This window comes from Ambystoma mexicanum, chromosome 6q (genome assembly GCF_040938575.1).
Source record: "Ambystoma mexicanum isolate Mex_15411 chromosome 6q, UKY_AmexF1_1, whole genome shotgun sequence".
Taxonomy (NCBI): domain Eukaryota; kingdom Metazoa; phylum Chordata; class Amphibia; order Caudata; family Ambystomatidae; genus Ambystoma; species Ambystoma mexicanum.
In genome coordinates this window covers 1630641246-1630660030 of record NC_090937.1, presented here as the reverse complement: position 1 = coordinate 1630660030, position 18785 = coordinate 1630641246, and the positions used below count along the sequence as shown (strand labels likewise).

At 50.1% G+C, this 18785-nt stretch overlaps 13 non-coding genes across 13 annotated transcripts; all 13 read right to left on the bottom strand.

Moving 5' to 3' along the window:
- Positions 1 to 104: 104 nt before the first annotated feature.
- TRNAG-UCC (transfer RNA glycine (anticodon UCC)) lies at positions 105 to 176 on the bottom strand. The gene has a single exon. It is a non-coding gene; the product is annotated as a tRNA-Gly (tRNA).
- Positions 177 to 1361: 1185 nt separating this feature from the next.
- Positions 1362 to 1433, bottom strand: TRNAG-UCC (transfer RNA glycine (anticodon UCC)). The gene has a single exon. It is a non-coding gene; the product is annotated as a tRNA-Gly (tRNA).
- A 1185-nt stretch (positions 1434 to 2618) lies between these two features.
- Positions 2619 to 2690, bottom strand: TRNAG-UCC (transfer RNA glycine (anticodon UCC)). Its single transcript has one exon. It is a non-coding gene; the product is annotated as a tRNA-Gly (tRNA).
- A 1185-nt stretch (positions 2691 to 3875) lies between these two features.
- Positions 3876 to 3947, bottom strand: TRNAG-UCC (transfer RNA glycine (anticodon UCC)). Its single transcript has one exon. It is a non-coding gene; the product is annotated as a tRNA-Gly (tRNA).
- Positions 3948 to 5132: 1185 nt separating this feature from the next.
- On the bottom strand, positions 5133 to 5204 carry TRNAG-UCC (transfer RNA glycine (anticodon UCC)). Its single transcript has one exon. It is a non-coding gene; the product is annotated as a tRNA-Gly (tRNA).
- Positions 5205 to 7635: 2431 nt separating this feature from the next.
- Positions 7636 to 7707, bottom strand: TRNAG-UCC (transfer RNA glycine (anticodon UCC)). Its single transcript has one exon. It is a non-coding gene; the product is annotated as a tRNA-Gly (tRNA).
- A 2442-nt stretch (positions 7708 to 10149) lies between these two features.
- Positions 10150 to 10221, bottom strand: TRNAA-UGC (transfer RNA alanine (anticodon UGC)). The gene has a single exon. It is a non-coding gene; the product is annotated as a tRNA-Ala (tRNA).
- Positions 10222 to 10551: 330 nt separating this feature from the next.
- TRNAL-CAG (transfer RNA leucine (anticodon CAG)) lies at positions 10552 to 10623 on the bottom strand. The gene has a single exon. It is a non-coding gene; the product is annotated as a tRNA-Leu (tRNA).
- A 782-nt stretch (positions 10624 to 11405) lies between these two features.
- On the bottom strand, positions 11406 to 11477 carry TRNAG-UCC (transfer RNA glycine (anticodon UCC)). Its single transcript has one exon. It is a non-coding gene; the product is annotated as a tRNA-Gly (tRNA).
- Positions 11478 to 13065: 1588 nt separating this feature from the next.
- TRNAM-CAU (transfer RNA methionine (anticodon CAU)) lies at positions 13066 to 13137 on the bottom strand. Its single transcript has one exon. It is a non-coding gene; the product is annotated as a tRNA-Met (tRNA).
- Positions 13138 to 13919: 782 nt separating this feature from the next.
- Positions 13920 to 13991, bottom strand: TRNAA-UGC (transfer RNA alanine (anticodon UGC)). The gene has a single exon. It is a non-coding gene; the product is annotated as a tRNA-Ala (tRNA).
- Positions 13992 to 14322: 331 nt separating this feature from the next.
- On the bottom strand, positions 14323 to 14394 carry TRNAL-CAG (transfer RNA leucine (anticodon CAG)). Its single transcript has one exon. It is a non-coding gene; the product is annotated as a tRNA-Leu (tRNA).
- A 782-nt stretch (positions 14395 to 15176) lies between these two features.
- TRNAG-UCC (transfer RNA glycine (anticodon UCC)) lies at positions 15177 to 15248 on the bottom strand. Its single transcript has one exon. It is a non-coding gene; the product is annotated as a tRNA-Gly (tRNA).
- Positions 15249 to 18785: the final 3537 nt, after the last annotated feature.

The window sequence follows — 18785 nt, the reverse complement described above, 5'->3', positions numbered from 1 at the left end:
TTTCCTGGATGGGGTTTTGATTTTCACGAAAAGTGTGTCAGCTTTGCTTTCAGCATGAGTCTGATTTCCAAAAAATGCATTTTGAACAATTTAAAGATTTGATCTGCGTTGGCCGGGAATCGAACCCGGGTCAACTGCTTGGAAGGCAGCTATGCTCACCACTATACCACCAACGCCTGCCTGTCTGGGCTATCTGATGGAGCGGCCCTTAGAAATAAGAATAAGTCATTGGCTGGGAATGAAAAAAGCTTGCGTTTGACGCAGAAGCAGTTCGCATCATGAGGTCTTGCCGGTCAGCCCAACATTTCCCCGGGACCCCTTAAAAAAGGAGCTTGGTTTTAAGTTTGGTTTGATTGAACAGTACATTTTGTTGGCTGGGCTGGGACCCTCTCCTATTTAGCGCAAGAGTGGAACGAGGCAGCAAGTTCAAGGAATGACATTGCATCCAGGCACTTACAGCTCTTTGTGCCCTAATGCCATGACACAAAAACATAATTTGAAAAAAGTTAGCAGAGGATGGTTTCGATCCATCGACCTCTGGGTTATGGGCCCAGCACGCTTCCGCTGCGCCACTCTGCTGGTTGGAGAACAAGAGCTTTTCTGGGCTTTTACAGCCTACAAACCGACAACCCTAGACCCAGTTTCGAGTGAAGCGGGCAGTAGGCCTTACAAAGCCAAACAACCTGCAACCACGCACTCCCATCCCATGGCCTTTTGCAGACAGGCCTCATTTCTCTAGCTCACACCCTAACTGCCAACACCCCTTCCCCTTCTCTCTCTGTCTCTCTCTCTCTGTCTCTCTCTCTCATTCTCTCTCTCTCGCAAATAGATACTTTACTTCCCAGGTGCAACAAAACAAGCCTTCTCGAGCTGGCAGATATGGGAAGGAAGGAAGGAAGGGCCAGTTTGGAAACTCAACTCAATTACCATAAATCCCCTGCTAAGGGTTATGGGAGGGAGGAATGAAGGAACTTTGCTTCAGGGAAAGGGCTGCTGCTGCTTCAGCATGTGAGGAGCGCAGCCACACGTTTCACCTTCTTCAGTATGTTGGTTTACAGGATGAGAGAGATCCTGAAACCTCACTCTAATAGGCTGAGGTGCTGTGCTCGGTGGCCTGCTGGGACCAAGGCCCGTCAGGGCAAGGCGAATAGGCCTTTGTCAGGCCTTCGTCAGGGCTTTGTCGGGGAGGGGCCAGGAGCCCTGCTCGCTTCAATCCCCTCACCGATAGACAGTTGCAGAAACTAGGATGCAAGAACCTTTCCTGGATGGGGTTTTGATTTTCACGAAAAGTGTGTCAGCTTTGCTTTCAGCATGAGTCTGATTTCCAAAAAATGCATTTTGAACAATTTAAAGATTTGATCTGCGTTGGCCGGGAATCGAACCCGGGTCAACTGCTTGGAAGGCAGCTATGCTCACCACTATACCACCAACGCCTGCCTGTCTGGGCTATCTGATGGAGCGGCCCTTAGAAATAAGAATAAGTCATTGGCTGGGAATGAAAAAAGCTTGCGTTTGACGCAGAAGCAGTTCGCATCATGAGGTCTTGCCGGTCAGCCCAACATTTCCCCGGGACCCCTTAAAAAAGGAGCTTGGTTTTAAGTTTGGTTTGATTGAACAGTACATTTTGTTGGCTGGGCTGGGACCCTCTCCTATTTAGCGCAAGAGTGGAACGAGGCAGCAAGTTCAAGGAATGACATTGCATCCAGGCACTTACAGCTCTTTGTGCCCTAATGCCATGACACAAAAACATAATTTGAAAAAAGTTAGCAGAGGATGGTTTCGATCCATCGACCTCTGGGTTATGGGCCCAGCACGCTTCCGCTGCGCCACTCTGCTGGTTGGAGAACAAGAGCTTTTCTGGGCTTTTACAGCCTACAAACCGACAACCCTAGACCCAGTTTCGAGTGAAGCGGGCAGTAGGCCTTACAAAGCCAAACAACCTGCAACCACGCACTCCCATCCCATGGCCTTTTGCAGACAGGCCTCATTTCTCTAGCTCACACCCTAACTGCCAACACCCCTTCCCCTTCTCTCTCTGTCTCTCTCTCTCTGTCTCTCTCTCTCATTCTCTCTCTCTCGCAAATAGATACTTTACTTCCCAGGTGCAACAAAACAAGCCTTCTCGAGCTGGCAGATATGGGAAGGAAGGAAGGAAGGGCCAGTTTGGAAACTCAACTCAATTACCATAAATCCCCTGCTAAGGGTTATGGGAGGGAGGAATGAAGGAACTTTGCTTCAGGGAAAGGGCTGCTGCTGCTTCAGCATGTGAGGAGCGCAGCCACACGTTTCACCTTCTTCAGTATGTTGGTTTACAGGATGAGAGAGATCCTGAAACCTCACTCTAATAGGCTGAGGTGCTGTGCTCGGTGGCCTGCTGGGACCAAGGCCCGTCAGGGCAAGGCGAATAGGCCTTTGTCAGGCCTTCGTCAGGGCTTTGTCGGGGAGGGGCCAGGAGCCCTGCTCGCTTCAATCCCCTCACCGATAGACAGTTGCAGAAACTAGGATGCAAGAACCTTTCCTGGATGGGGTTTTGATTTTCACGAAAAGTGTGTCAGCTTTGCTTTCAGCATGAGTCTGATTTCCAAAAAATGCATTTTGAACAATTTAAAGATTTGATCTGCGTTGGCCGGGAATCGAACCCGGGTCAACTGCTTGGAAGGCAGCTATGCTCACCACTATACCACCAACGCCTGCCTGTCTGGGCTATCTGATGGAGCGGCCCTTAGAAATAAGAATAAGTCATTGGCTGGGAATGAAAAAAGCTTGCGTTTGACGCAGAAGCAGTTCGCATCATGAGGTCTTGCCGGTCAGCCCAACATTTCCCCGGGACCCCTTAAAAAAGGAGCTTGGTTTTAAGTTTGGTTTGATTGAACAGTACATTTTGTTGGCTGGGCTGGGACCCTCTCCTATTTAGCGCAAGAGTGGAACGAGGCAGCAAGTTCAAGGAATGACATTGCATCCAGGCACTTACAGCTCTTTGTGCCCTAATGCCATGACACAAAAACATAATTTGAAAAAAGTTAGCAGAGGATGGTTTCGATCCATCGACCTCTGGGTTATGGGCCCAGCACGCTTCCGCTGCGCCACTCTGCTGGTTGGAGAACAAGAGCTTTTCTGGGCTTTTACAGCCTACAAACCGACAACCCTAGACCCAGTTTCGAGTGAAGCGGGCAGTAGGCCTTACAAAGCCAAACAACCTGCAACCACGCACTCCCATCCCATGGCCTTTTGCAGACAGGCCTCATTTCTCTAGCTCACACCCTAACTGCCAACACCCCTTCCCCTTCTCTCTCTGTCTCTCTCTCTCTGTCTCTCTCTCTCATTCTCTCTCTCTCGCAAATAGATACTTTACTTCCCAGGTGCAACAAAACAAGCCTTCTCGAGCTGGCAGATATGGGAAGGAAGGAAGGAAGGGCCAGTTTGGAAACTCAACTCAATTACCATAAATCCCCTGCTAAGGGTTATGGGAGGGAGGAATGAAGGAACTTTGCTTCAGGGAAAGGGCTGCTGCTGCTTCAGCATGTGAGGAGCGCAGCCACACGTTTCACCTTCTTCAGTATGTTGGTTTACAGGATGAGAGAGATCCTGAAACCTCACTCTAATAGGCTGAGGTGCTGTGCTCGGTGGCCTGCTGGGACCAAGGCCCGTCAGGGCAAGGCGAATAGGCCTTTGTCAGGCCTTCGTCAGGGCTTTGTCGGGGAGGGGCCAGGAGCCCTGCTCGCTTCAATCCCCTCACCGATAGACAGTTGCAGAAACTAGGATGCAAGAACCTTTCCTGGATGGGGTTTTGATTTTCACGAAAAGTGTGTCAGCTTTGCTTTCAGCATGAGTCTGATTTCCAAAAAATGCATTTTGAACAATTTAAAGATTTGATCTGCGTTGGCCGGGAATCGAACCCGGGTCAACTGCTTGGAAGGCAGCTATGCTCACCACTATACCACCAACGCCTGCCTGCCTGGGCTATCTGATGGAGCGGCCTTTAGAAATAAGAATAAGTCATTGGCTGGGAATGAAAAAAGCTTGCGTTTGACGCAGAAGCAGTTTGCATCATGAGGTCTTGCCGGTCAGCCCAACATTTCCCCGGGACCCCTTAAAAAAGGAGCTTGGTTTTAAGTTTGGTTTGATTGAACAGTGCATTTTGTTGGCTGGGCTGGGACCCTCTCCTATTTAGCGCAAGAGTGGAACGAGGCAGCAAGTTCAAGGAATGACATTGCATCCAGGCACTTACAGCTCTTTGTGCCCTAATGCCATGACACAAAAACATAATTTGAAAAAAGTTAGCAGAGGATGGTTTCGATCCATCGACCTCTGGGTTATGGGCCCAGCACGCTTCCGCTGCGCCACTCTGCTGGTTGGAGAACAAAAGCTTTTCTGGGCTTTTACAGCCTACAAACCGACAACCCTAGACCCATTTTCGAGTGAAGCGGGCAGTAGGCCTTACAAAGCCAAACAACCTGCAACCACGCACTCCCATCCCATGGCCTTTTGCAGACAGGCCTCATTTCTCTAGCTCACACCCTAACTGCCAACACCCCTTCCCCTTCTCTCTCTGTCTCTCTCTCTCTGTCTCTCTCTCTCATTCTCTCTCTCTCGCAAATAGATACTTTACTTCCCAGGTGCAACAAAACAAGCCTTCTCGAGCTGGCAGATATGGGAAGGAAGGAAGGAAGGGCCAGTTTGGAAACTCAACTCAATTACCATAAATCCCCTGCTAAGGGTTATGGGAGGGAGGAATGAAGGAACTTTGCTTCAGGGAAAGGGCTGCTGCTGCTTCAGCATGTGAGGAGCGCAGCCACACGTTTCACCTTCTTCAGTATGTTGGTTTACAGGATGAGAGAGATCCTGAAACCTCACTCTAATAGGCTGAGGTGCTGTGCTCGGTGGCCTGCTGGGACCAAGGCCCGTCAGGGCAAGGCGAATAGGCCTTTGTCAGGCCTTCGTCAGGGCTTTGTCGGGGAGGGGCCAGGAGCCCTGCTCGCTTCAATCCCCTCACCGATAGACAGTTGCAGAAACTAGGATGCAAGAACCTTTCCTGGATGGGGTTTTGATTTTCACGAAAAGTGTGTCAGCTTTGCTTTCAGCATGAGTCTGATTTCCAAAAAATGCATTTTGAACAATTTAAAGATTTGATCTGCGTTGGCCGGGAATCGAACCCGGGTCAACTGCTTGGAAGGCAGCTATGCTCACCACTATACCACCAACGCCTGCCTGTCTGGGCTATCTGATGGAGCGGCCTTTAGAAATAAGAATAAGTCATTGGCTGGGAATGAAAAAAGCTTGCGTTTGACGCAGAAGCAGTTTGCATCATGAGGTCTTGCCGGTCAGCCCAACATTTCCCCGGGACCCCTTAAAAAAGGAGCTTGGTTTTAAGTTTGGTTTGATTGAACAGTGCATTTTGTTGGCTGGGCTGGGACCCTCTCCTATTTAGCGCAAGAGTGGAACGAGGCAGCAAGTTCAAGGAATGACATTGCATCCAGGCACTTACAGCTCTTTGTGCCCTAATGCCATGACACAAAAACATAATTTGAAAAAAGTTAGCAGAGGATGGTTTCGATCCATCGACCTCTGGGTTATGGGCCCAGCACGCTTCCGCTGCGCCACTCTGCTGGTTGGAGAACAAAAGCTTTTCTGGGCTTTTACAGCCTACAAACCGACAACCCTAGACCCATTTTCGAGTGAAGCGGGCAGTAGGCCTTACAAAGCCAAACAACCTGCAACCACGCACTCCCATCCCATGGCCTTTTGCAGACAGGCCTCATTTCTCTAGCTCACACCCTAACTGCCAACACCCCTTCCCCTTCTCTCTCTGTCTCTCTCTCTCTGTCTCTCTCTCTCATTCTCTCTCTCTCGCAAATAGATACTTTACTTCCCAGGTGCAACAAAACAAGCCTTCTCGAGCTGGCAGATATGGGAAGGAAGGAAGGAAGGGCCAGTTTGGAAACTCAACTCAATTACCATAAATCCCCTGCTAAGGGTTATGGGAGGGAGGAATGAAGGAACTTTGCTTCAGGGAAAGGGCTGCTGCTGCTTCAGCATGTGAGGAGCGCAGCCACACGTTTCACCTTCTTCAGTATGTTGGTTTACAGGATGAGAGAGATCCTGAAACCTCACTCTAATAGGCTGAGGTGCTGTGCTCGGTGGCCTGCTGGGACCAAGGCCCGTCAGGGCAAGGCGAATAGGCCTTCGTCAGGGCTTTGTCGGGGAGGGGCCAGGAGCCCTGCTCGCTTCAATCCCCTCACCGATAGACAGTTGCAGAAACTAGGATGCAAGAACCTTTCCTGGATGGGGTTTTGATTTTCACGAAAAGTGTGTCAGCTTTGCTTTCAGCATGAGTCTGATTTCCAAAAAATGCATTTTGAACAATTTAAAGATTTGATCTGCGTTGGCCGGGAATCGAACCCTGGTCAACTGCTTGGAAGGCAGCTATGCTCACCACTATACCACCAACGCCTGCCTGTCTGGGCTATCTGATGGAGCGGCCCTTAGAAATAAGAATAAGTCATTGGCTGGGAATGAAAAAAGCTTGCGTTTGACGCAGAAGCAGTTCGCATCATGAGGTCTTGCCGGTCAGCCCAACATTTCCCCGGGACCCCTTAAAAAAGGAGCTTGGTTTTAAGTTTGGTTTGATTGAACAGTACAGTTTGTTGGCTGGGCTGGGACCCTCTCCTATTTAGCGCAAGAGTGGAACGAGGCAGCAAGTTCAAGGAATGACATTGCATCCAGGCACTTACAGCTCTTTGTGCCCTAATGCCATGACACAAAAACATAATTTGAAAAAAGTTAGCAGAGGATGGTTTCGATCCATCGACCTCTGGGTTATGGGCCCAGCACGCTTCCGCTGCGCCACTCTGCTGGTTGGAGAACAAGAGCTTTTCTGGGCTTTTACAGCCTACAAACCGACAACCCTAGACCCAGTTTCGAGTGAAGCGGGCAGTAGGCCTTACAAAGCCAAACAACCTGCAACCACGCACTCCCATCCCATGGCCTTTTGCAGACAGGCCTCATTTCTCTAGCTCACACCCTAACTGCCAACACCCCTTCCCCTTCTCTCGCTGTCTCTCTCTCTCTGTCTCTCTCTCTCATTCTCTCTCTCTCGCAAATAGATACTTTACTTCCCAGGTGCAACAAAACAAGCCTTCTCGAGCTGGCAGATATGGGAAGGAAGGAAGGAAGGGCCAGTTTGGAAACTCAACTCAATTACCATAAATCCCCTGCTAAGGGTTATGGGAGGGAGGAATGAAGGAACTTTGCTTCAGGGAAAGGGCTGCTGCTGCTTCAGCATGTGAGGAGCGCAGCCACACGTTTCACCTTCTTCAGTATGTTGGTTTACAGGATGAGAGAGATCCTGAAACCTCACTCTAATAGGCTGAGGTGCTGTGCTCGCTGGCCTGCTGGGACCAAGGCCCGTCAGGGCAAGGCGAATAGGCCTTTGTCAGGCCTTCGTCAGGGCTTTGTCGGGGAGGGGCCAGGAGCCCTGCTCGCTTCAATCCCCTCACCGATAGACAGTTGCAGAAACTAGGATGCAAGAACCTTTCCTGGATGGGGTTTTGATTTTCACGAAAAGTGTGTCAGCTTTGCTTTCAGCATGAGTCTGATTTCCAAAAAATGCATTTTGAACAATTTAAAGATTTGATCTGCGTTGGCCGGGAATCGAACCCGGGTCAACTGCTTGGAAGGCAGCTATGCTCACCACTATACCACCAACGCCTGCCTGTCTGGGCTATCTGATGGAGCGGCCCTTAGAAATAAGAATAAGTCATTGGCTGGGAATGAAAAAAGCTTGCGTTTGACGCAGAAGCAGTTCGCATCATGAGGTCTTGCCGGTCAGCCCAACATTTCCCCGGGACCCCTTAAAAAAGGAGCTTGGTTTTAAGTTTGGTTTGATTGAACAGTACATTTTGTTGGCTGGGCTGGGACCCTCTCCTATTTAGCGCAAGAGTGGAACGAGGCAGCAAGTTCAAGGAATGACATTGCATCCAGGCACTTACAGCTCTTTGTGCCCTAATGCCATGACACAAAAACATAATTTGAAAAAAGTTAGCAGAGGATGGTTTCGATCCATCGACCTCTGGGTTATGGGCCCAGCACGCTTCCGCTGCGCCACTCTGCTGGTTGGAGAACAAGAGCTTTTCTGGGCTTTTACAGCCTACAAACCGACAACCCTAGACCCAGTTTCGAGTGAAGCCGGCAGTAGGCCTTACAAAGCCAAACAACCTGCAACCACGCACTCCCATCCCATGGCCTTTTGCAGACAGGCCTCATTTCTCTAGCTCACACCCTAACTGCCAACACCCCTTCCCCTTCTCTCTCTGTCTCTCTCTCTCTGTCTCTCTCTCTCATTCTCTCTCTCTCGCAAATAGATACTTTACTTCCCAGGTGCAACAAAACAAGCCTTCTCGAGCTGGCAGATATGGGAAGGAAGGAAGGAAGGGCCAGTTTGGAAACTCAACTCAATTACCATAAATCCCCTGCTAAGGGTTATGGGAGGGAGGAATGAAGGAACTTTGCTTCAGGGAAAGGGCTGCTGCTGCTTCAGCATGTGAGGAGCGCAGCCACACGTTTCACCTTCTTCAGTATGTTGGTTTACAGGATGAGAGAGATCCTGAAACCTCACTCTAATAGGCTGAGGTGCTGTGCTCGGTGGCCTGCTGGGACCAAGGCCCGTCAGGGCAAGGCGAATAGGCCTTTGTCAGGCCTTCGTCAGGGCTTTGTCGGGGAGGGGCCAGGAGCCCTGCTCGCTTCAATCCCCTCACCGATAGACAGTTGCAGAAACTAGGATGCAAGAACCTTTCCTGGATGGGGTTTTGATTTTCACGAAAAGTGTGTCAGCTTTGCTTTCAGCATGAGTCTGATTTCCAAAAAATGCATTTTGAACAATTTAAAGATTTGATCTGCGTTGGCCGGGAATAGAACCCGGGTCAACTGCTTGGAAGGCAGCTATGCTCACCACTATACCACCAACGCCTGCCTGTCTGGGCTATCTGATGGAGCGGCCCTTAGAAATAAGAATAAGTCATTGGCTGGGAATGAAAAAAGCTTGCGTTTGACGCAGAAGCAGTTCGCATCATGAGGTCTTGCCGGTCAGCCCAACATTTCCCCGGGACCCCTTAAAAAAGGAGCTTGGTTTTAAGTTTGGTTTGATTGAACAGTACATTTTGTTGGCTGGGCTGGGACCCTCTCCTATTTAGCGCAAGAGTGGAACGAGGCAGCAAGTTCAAGGAATGACATTGCATCCAGGCACTTACAGCTCTTTGTGCCCTAATGCCATGACACAAAAACATAATTTGAAAAAAGTTAGCAGAGGATGGTTTCGATCCATCGACCTCTGGGTTATGGGCCCAGCACGCTTCCGCTGCGCCACTCTGCTGGTTGGAGAACAAGAGCTTTTCTGGGCTTTTACAGCCTACAAACCGACAACCCTAGACCCAGTTTCGAGTGAAGCGGGCAGTAGGCCTTACAAAGCCAAACAACCTGCAACCACGCACTCCCATCCCATGGCCTTTTGCAGACAGGCCTCATTTCTCTAGCTCACACCCTAACTGCCAACACCCCTTCCCCTTCTCTCTCTGTCTCTCTCTCTCTGTCTCTCTCTCTCATTCTCTCTCTCTCGCAAATAGATACTTTACTTCCCAGGTGCAACAAAACAAGCCTTCTCGAGCTGGCAGATATGGGAAGGAAGGAAGGAAGGGCCAGTTTGGAAACTCAACTCAATTACCATAAATCCCCTGCTAAGGGTTATGGGAGGGAGGAATGAAGGAACTTTGCTTCAGGGAAAGGGCTGCTGCTGCTTCAGCATGTGAGGAGCGCAGCCACACGTTTCACCTTCTTCAGTATGTTGGTTTACAGGATGAGAGAGATCCTGAAACCTCACTCTAATAGGCTGAGGTGCTGTGCTCGCTGGCCTGCTGGGACCAAGGCCCGTCAGGGCAAGGCGAATAGGCCTTTGTCAGGCCTTCGTCAGGGCTTTGTCGGGGAGGGGCCAGGAGCCCTGCTCGCTTCAATCCCCTCACCGATAGACAGTTGCAGAAACTAGGATGCAAGAACCTTTCCTGGATGGGGTTTTGATTTTCACGAAAAGTGTGTCAGCTTTGCTTTCAGCATGAGTCTGATTTCCAAAAAATGCATTTTGAACAATTTAAAGATTTGATCTGCGTTGGCCGGGAATCGAACCCGGGTCAACTGCTTGCAAGGCAGCTATGCTCACCACTATACCACCAACGCCTGCCTGTCTGGGCTATCTGATGGAGCGGCCCTTAGAAATAAGAATAAGTCATTGGCTGGGAATGAAAAAAGCTTGCGTTTGACGCAGAAGCAGTTCGCATCATGAGGTCTTGCCGGTCAGCCCAACATTTCCCCGGGACCCCTTAAAAAAGGAGCTTGGTTTAAGTTTGGTTTGATTGAACAGTGCATTTTGTTGGCTGGGCTGGGACCCTCTCCTATTTAGCGCAAGAGTGGAACGAGGCAGCAAGTTCAAGGAATGACATTGCATCCAGGCACTTACAGCTCTTTGTGCCCTAATGCCATGACACAAAAACATAATTTGAAAATAGTTAGCAGAGGATGGTTTCGATCCATCGACCTCTGGGTTCTGGGCCCAGCACGCTTCCGCTGCGCCACTCTGCTGGTTGGAGAACAAAAGCTTTTCTGGGCTTTTACAGCCTACAAACCGACAACCCTAGACCCATTTTCGAGTGAAGCGGGCAGTAGGCCTTACAAAGCCAAACAACCTGCAACCACGCACTCCCATCCCATGGCCTTTTGCAGACAGGCCTCATTTCTCTAGCTCACACCCTAACTGCCAACACCCCTTCCCCTTCTCTCTCTGTCTCTCTCTCTCTGTCTCTCTCTCTCATTCTCTCTCTCTCGCAAATAGATACTTTACTTCCCAGGTGCAACAAAACAAGCCTTCTCGAGCTGGCAGATATGGGAAGGAAGGAAGGAAGGGCCAGTTTGGAAACTCAACTCAATTACCATAAATCCCCTGCTAAGGGTTATGGGAGGGAGGAATGAAGGAACTTTGCTTCAGGGAAAGGGCTGCTGCTGCTTCAGCATGTGAGGAGCGCAGCCACACGTTTCACCTTCTTCAGTATGTTGGTTTACAGGATGAGAGAGATCCTGAAACCTCACTCTAATAGGCTGAGGTGCTGTGCTCGGTGGCCTGCTGGGACCAAGGCCCGTCAGGGCAAGGCGAATAGGCCTTTGTCAGGCCTTCGTCAGGGCTTTGTCGGGGAGGGGCCAGGAGCCCTGCTCGCTTCAATCCCCTCACCGATAGACAGTTGCAGAAACTAGGATGCAAGAACCTTTCCTGGATGGGGTTTTGATTTTCACGAAAAGTGTGTCAGCTTTGCTTTCAGCATGAGTCTGATTTCCAAAAAATGCATTTTGAACAATTTAAAGATTTGATCTGCGTTGGCCGGGAATCGAACCCGGGTCAACTGCTTGGAAGGCAGCTATGCTCACCACTATACCACCAACGCCTGCCTGTCTGGGCTATCTGATGGAGCGGCCCTTAGAAATAAGAATAAGTCATTGGCTGGGAATGAAAAAAGCTTGCGTTTGACGCAGAAGCAGTTCGCATCATGAGGTCTTGCCGGTCAGCCCAACATTTCCCCGGGACCCCTTAAAAAAGGAGCTTGGTTTTAAGTTTGGTTTGATTGAACAGTACATTTTGTTGGCTGGGCTGGGACCCTCTCCTATTTAGCGCAAGAGTGGAACGAGGCAGCAAGTTCAAGGAATGACATTGCATCCAGGCACTTACAGCTCTTTGTGCCCTAATGCCATGACACAAAAACATAATTTGAAAAAAGTTAGCAGAGGATGGTTTCGATCCATCGACCTCTGGGTTATGGGCCCAGCACGCTTCCGCTGCGCCACTCTGCTGGTTGGAGAACAAGAGCTTTTCTGGGCTTTTACAGCCTACAAACCGACAACCCTAGACCCAGTTTCGAGTGAAGCGGGCAGTAGGCCTTACAAAGCCAAACAACCTGCAACCACGCACTCCCATCCCATGGCCTTTTGCAGACAGGCCTCATTTCTCTAGCTCACACCCTAACTGCCAACACCCCTTCCCCTTCTCTCTCTGTCTCTCTCTCTCTGTCTCTCTCTCTCATTCTCTCTCTCTCGCAAATAGATACTTTACTTCCCAGGTGCAACAAAACAAGCCTTCTCGAGCTGGCAGATATGGGAAGGAAGGAAGGAAGGGCCAGTTTGGAAACTCAACTCAATTACCATAAATCCCCTGCTAAGGGTTATGGGAGGGAGGAATGAAGGAACTTTGCTTCAGGGAAAGGGCTGCTGCTGCTTCAGCATGTGAGGAGCGCAGCCACACGTTTCACCTTCTTCAGTATGTTGGTTTACAGGATGAGAGAGATCCTGAAACCTCACTCTAATAGGCTGAGGTGCTGTGCTCGGTGGCCTGCTGGGACCAAGGCCCGTCAGGGCAAGGCGAATAGGCCTTTGTCAGGCCTTCGTCAGGGCTTTGTCGGGGAGGGGCCAGGAGCCCTGCTCGCTTCAATCCCCTCACCGATAGACAGTTGCAGAAACTAGGATGCAAGAACCTTTCCTGGATGGGGTTTTGATTTTCACGAAAAGTGTGTCAGCTTTGCTTTCAGCATGAGTCTGATTTCCAAAAAATGCATTTTGAACAATTTAAAGATTTGATCTGCGTTGGCCGGGAATAGAACCCGGGTCAACTGCTTGGAAGGCAGCTATGCTCACCACTATACCACCAACGCCTGCCTGTCTGGGCTATCTGATGGAGCGGCCCTTAGAAATAAGAATAAGTCATTGGCTGGGAATGAAAAAAGCTTGCGTTTGACGCAGAAGCAGTTCGCATCATGAGGTCTTGCCGGTCAGCCCAACATTTCCCCGGGACCCCTTAAAAAAGGAGCTTGGTTTTAAGTTTGGTTTGATTGAACAGTACTTTTTGTTGGCTGGGCTGGGACCCTCTCCTATTTAGCGCAAGAGTGGAACGAGGCAGCAAGTTCAAGGAATGACATTGCATCCAGGCACTTACAGCTCTTTGTGCCCTAATGCCATGACACAAAAACATAATTTGAAAAAAGTTAGCAGAGGATGGTTTCGATCCATCGACCTCTGGGTTATGGGCCCAGCGCGCTTCCGCTGCGCCACTCTGCTGGTTGGAGAACAAGAGCTTTTCTGGGCTTTTACAGCCTACAAACCGACAACCCTAGACCCAGTTTCGAGTGAAGCGGGCAGTAGGCCTTACAAAGCCAAACAACCTGCAACCACGCACTCCCATCCCATGGCCTTTTGCAGACAGGCCTCATTTCTCTAGCTCACACCCTAACTGCCAACACCACTTCCCCTTCTCTCTCTGTCTCTCTCTCTCTGTCTCTCTCTCTCATTCTCTCTCTCTCGCAAATAGATACTTTACTTCCCAGGTGCAACAAAACAAGCCTTCTCGAGCTGGCAGATATGGGAAGGAAGGAAGGAAGGGCCAGTTTGGAAACTCAACTCAATTACCATAAATCCCCTGCTAAGGGTTATGGGAGGGAGGAATGAAGGAACTTTGCTTCAGGGAAAGGGCTGCTGCTGCTTCAGCATGTGAGGAGCGCAGCCACACGTTTCACCTTCTTCAGTATGTTGGTTTACAGGATGAGAGAGATCCTGAAACCTCACTCTAATAGGCTGAGGTGCTGTGCTCGCTGGCCTGCTGGGACCAAGGCCCGTCAGGGCAAGGCGAATAGGCCTTTGTCAGGCCTTCGTCAGGGCTTTGTCGGGGAGGGGCCAGGAGCCCTGCTCGCTTCAATCCCCTCACCGATAGACAGTTGCAGAAACTAGGATGCAAGAACCTTTCCTGGATGGGGTTTTGATTTTCACGAAAAGTGTGTCAGCTTTGCTTTCAGCATGAGTCTGATTTCCAAAAAATGCATTTTGAACAATTTAAAGATTTGATCTGCGTTGGCCGGGAATCGAACCCGGGTCAACTGCTTGCAAGGCAGCTATGCTCACCACTATACCACCAACGCCTGCCTGTCTGGGCTATCTGATGGAGCGGCCCTTAGAAATAAGAATAAGTCATTGGCTGGGAATGAAAAAAGCTTGCGTTTGACGCAGAAGCAGTTCGCATCATGAGGTCTTGCCGGTCAGCCCAACATTTCCCCGGGACCCCTTAAAAAAGGAGCTTGGTTTTAAGTTTGGTTTGATTGAACAGTGCATTTTGTTGGCTGGGCTGGGACCCTCTTCTATTTAGCGCAAGAGTGGAACGAGGCAGCAAGTTCAAGGAATGACATTGCATCCAGGCACTTACAGCTCTTTGTGCCCTAATGCCATGACACAAAAACATAATTTGAAAATAGTTAGCAGAGGATGGTTTCGATCCATCGACCTCTGGGTTCTGGGCCCAGCACGCTTCCGCTGCGCCACTCTGCTGGTTGGAGAACAAAAGCTTTTCTGGGCTTTTACAGCCTACAAACCGACAACCCTAGACCCATTTTCGAGTGAAGCGGGCAGTAGGCCTTACAAAGCCAAACAACCTGCAACCACGCACTCCCATCCCATGGCCTTTTGCAGACAGGCCTCATTTCTCTAGCTCACACCCTAACTGCCAACACCCCTTCCCCTTCTCTCTCTGTCTCTCTCTCTCTGTCTCTCTCTCTCATTCTCTCTCTCTCGCAAATAGATACTTTACTTCCCAGGTGCAACAAAACAAGCCTTCTCGAGCTGGCAGATATGGGAAGGAAGGAAGGAAGGGCCAGTTTGGAAACTCAACTCAATTACCATAAATCCCCTGCTAAGGGTTATGGGAGGGAGGAATGAAGGAACTTTGCTTCAGGGAAAGGGCTGCTGCTGCTTCAGCATGTGAGGAGCGCAGCCACACGTTTCACCTTCTTCAGTATGTTGGTTTACAGGATGAGAGAGATCCTGAAACCTCACTCTAATAGGCTGAGGTGCTGTGCTCGGTGGCCTGCTGGGACCAAGGCCCGTCAGGGCAAGGCGAATAGGCCTTTGTCAGGCCTTCGTCAGGGCTTTGTCGGGGAGGGGCCAGGAGCCCTGCTCGCTTCAATCCCCTCACCGATAGACAGTTGCAGAAACTAGGATGCAAGAACCTTTCCTGGATGGGGTTTTGATTTTCACGAAAAGTGTGTCAGCTTTGCTTTCAGCATGAGTCTGATTTCCAAAAAATGCATTTTGAACAATTTAAAGATTTGATCTGCGTTGGCCGGGAATCGAACCCGGGTCAACTGCTTGGAAGGCAGCTATGCTCACCACTATACCACCAACGCCTGCCTGTCTGGGCTATCTGATGGAGCGGCCCTTAGAAATAAGAATAAGTCATTGGCTGGGAATGAAAAAAGCTTGCGTTTGACGCAGAAGCAGTTCGCATCATGAGGTCTTGCCGGTCAGCCCAACATTTCCCCGGGACCCCTTAAAAAAGGAGCTTGGTTTTAAGTTTGGTTTGATTGAACAGTACATTTTGTTGGCTGGGCTGGGACCCTCTCCTATTTAGCGCAAGAGTGGAACGAGGCAGCAAGTTCAAGGAATGACATTGCATCCAGGCACTTACAGCTCTTTGTGCCCTAATGCCATGACACAAAAACATAATTTGAAAAAAGTTAGCAGAGGATGGTTTCGATCCATCGACCTCTGGGTTATTGGCCCAGCACGCTTCCGCTGCGCCACTCTGCTGGTTGGAGAACAAGAGCTTTTCTGGGCTTTTACAGCCTACAAACCGACAACCCTAGACCCAGTTTCGAGTGAAGCGGGCAGTAGGCCTTACAAAGCCAAACAACCTGCAACCACGCACTCCCATCCCATGGCCTTTTGCAGACAGGCCTCATTTCTCTAGCTCACACCCTAACTGCCAACACCCCTTCCCCTTCTCTCTCTGTCTCTCTCTCTCTGTCTCTCTCTCTCATTCTCTCTCTCTCGCAAATAGATACTTTACTTCCCAGGTGCAACAAAACAAGCCTTCTCGAGCTGGCAGATATGGGAAGGAAGGAAGGAAGGGCCAGTTTGGAAACTCAACTCAATTACCATAAATCCCCTGCTAAGGGTTATGGGAGGGAGGAATGAAGGAACTTTGCTTCAGGGAAAGGGCTGCTGCTGCTTCAGCATGTGAGGAGCGCAGCCACACGTTTCACCTTCTTCAGTATGTTGGTTTACAGGATGAGAGAGATCCTGAAACCTCACTCTAATAGGCTGAGGTGCTGTGCTCGGTGGCCTGCTGGGACCAAGGCCCGTCAGGGCAAGGCGAATAGGCCTTTGTCAGGCCTTCGTCAGGGCTTTGTCGGGGAGGGGCCAGGAGCCCTGCTCGCTTCAATCCCCTCACCGATAGACAGTTGCAGAAACTAGGATGCAAGAACCTTTCCTGGATGGGGTTTTGATTTTCACGAAAAGTGTGTCAGCTTTGCTTTCAGCATGAGTCTGATTTCCAAAAAATGCATTTTGAACAAATTAAAGATTTGATCTGCGTTGGCCGGGAATCGAACCCAGGTCAACTGCTTGGAAGGCAGCTATGCTCACCACTATACCACCAACGCCTGCCTGTCTGGGCTATCTGATGGAGCGGCCCTTAGAAATAAGAATAAGTCATTGGCTGGGAATGAAAAAAGCTTGCGTTTGACGCAGAAGCAGTTCGCATCATGAGGTCTTGCCGGTCAGCCCAACATTTCCCCGGGACCCCTTAAAAAAGGAGCTTGGTTTTAAGTTTGGTTTGATTGAACAGTACATTTTGTTGGCTGGGCTGGGACCCTCTCCTATTTAGCGCAAGAGTGGAACGAGGCAGCAAGTTCAAGGAATGACATTGCATCCAGGCACTTACAGCTCTTTGTGCCCTAATGCCATGACACAAAAACATAATTTGAAAAAAGTTAGCAGAGGATGGTTTCGATCCATCGACCTCTGGGTTATGGGCCCAGCACGCTTCCGCTGCGCCACTCTGCTGGTTGGAGCACAAGAGCTTTTCTGGGCTTTTACAGCCTACAAACCGACAACCCTAGACCCAGTTTCGAGTGAAGCGGGCAGTAGGCCTTACAAAGCCAAACAACCTGCAACCACGCACTCCCATCCCATGGCCTTTTGCAGACAGGCCTCATTTCTCTAGCTCACACCCTAACTGCCAACACCCCTTCCCCTTCTCTCTCTGTCTCTCTCTCTCTGTCTCTCTCTCTCATTCTCTCTCTCTCGCAAATAGATACTTTACTTCCCAGGTGCAACAAAACAAGCCTTCTCGAGCTGGCAGATATGGGAAGGAAGGAAGGAAGGGCCAGTTTGGAAACTCAACTCAATTACCATAAATCCCCTGCTAAGGGTTATGGGAGGGAGGAATGAAGGAACTTTGCTTCAGGGAAAGGGCTGCTGCTGCTTCAGCATGTGAGGAGCGCAGCCACACGTTTCACCTTCTTCAGTATGTTGGTTTACAGGATGAGAGAGATCCTGAAACCTCACTCTAATAGGCTGAGGTGCTGTGCTCGGTGGCCTGCTGGGACCAAGGCCCGTCAGGGCAAGGCGAATAGGCCTTTGTCAGGCCTTCGTCAGGGCTTTGTCGGGGAGGGGCCAGGAGCCCTGCTCGCTTCAATCCCCTCACCGATAGACAGTTGCAGAAACTAGGATGCAAGAACCTTTCCTGGATGGGGTTTTGATTTTCACGAAAAGTGTGTCAGCTTTGCTTTCAGCATGAGTCTGATTTCCAAAAAATGCATTTTGAACAATTTAAAGATTTGATCTGCGTTGGCCGGGAATAGAACCCGGGTCAACTGCTTGGAAGGCAGCTATGCTCACCACTATACCACCAACGCCTGCCTGTCTGGGCTATCTGATGGAGCGGCCCTTAGAAATAAGAATAAGTCATTGGCTGGGAATGAAAAAAGCTTGCGTTTGACGCAGAAGCAGTTCGCATCATGAGGTCTTGCCGGTCAGCCCAACATTTCCCCGGGACCCCTTAAAAAAGGAGCTTGGTTTTAAGTTTGGTTTGATTGAACAGTACATTTTGTTGGCTGGGCTGGGACCCTCTCCTATTTAGCGCAAGAGTGGAACGAGGCAGCAAGTTCAAGGAATGACATTGCATCCAGGCACTTACAGCTCTTTGTGCCCTAATGCCATGACACAAAAACATAATTTGAAAAAAGTTAGCAGAGGATGGTTTCGATCCATCGACCTCTGGGTTATGGGCCCAGCACGCTTCCGCTGCGCCACTCTGCTGGTTGGAGAACAAGAGCTTTTCTGGGCTTTTACAGCCTACAAACCGACAACCCTAGACCCAGTTTCGAGTGAAGCGGGCAGTAGGCCTTACAAAGCCAAACAACCTGCAACCACGCACTCCCATCCCATGGCCTTTTGCAGACAGGCCTCATTTCTCTAGCTCACACCCTAACTGCCAACACCCCTTCCCCTTCTCTCTCTGTCTCTCTCTCTCTGTCTCTCTCTCTCATTCTCTCTCTCTCGCAAATAGATACTTTACTTCCCAGGTGCAACAAAACAAGCCTTCTCGAGCTGGCAGATATGGGAAGGAAGGAAGGAAGGGCCAGTTTGGAAACTCAACTCAATTACCATAAATCCCCTGCTAAGGGTTATGGGAGGGAGGAATGAAGGAACTTTGCTTCAGGGAAAGGGCTGCTGCTGCTTCAGCATGTGAGGAGCGCAGCCACACGTTTCACCTTCTTCAGTATGTTGGTTTACAGGATGAGAGAGATCCTGAAACCTCACTCTAATAGGCTGAGGTGCTGTGCTCGGTGGCCTGCTGGGACCAAGGCCCGTCAGGGCAAGGCGAATAGGCCTTTGTCAGGCCTTCGTCAGGGCTTTGTCGGGGAGGGGCCAGGAGC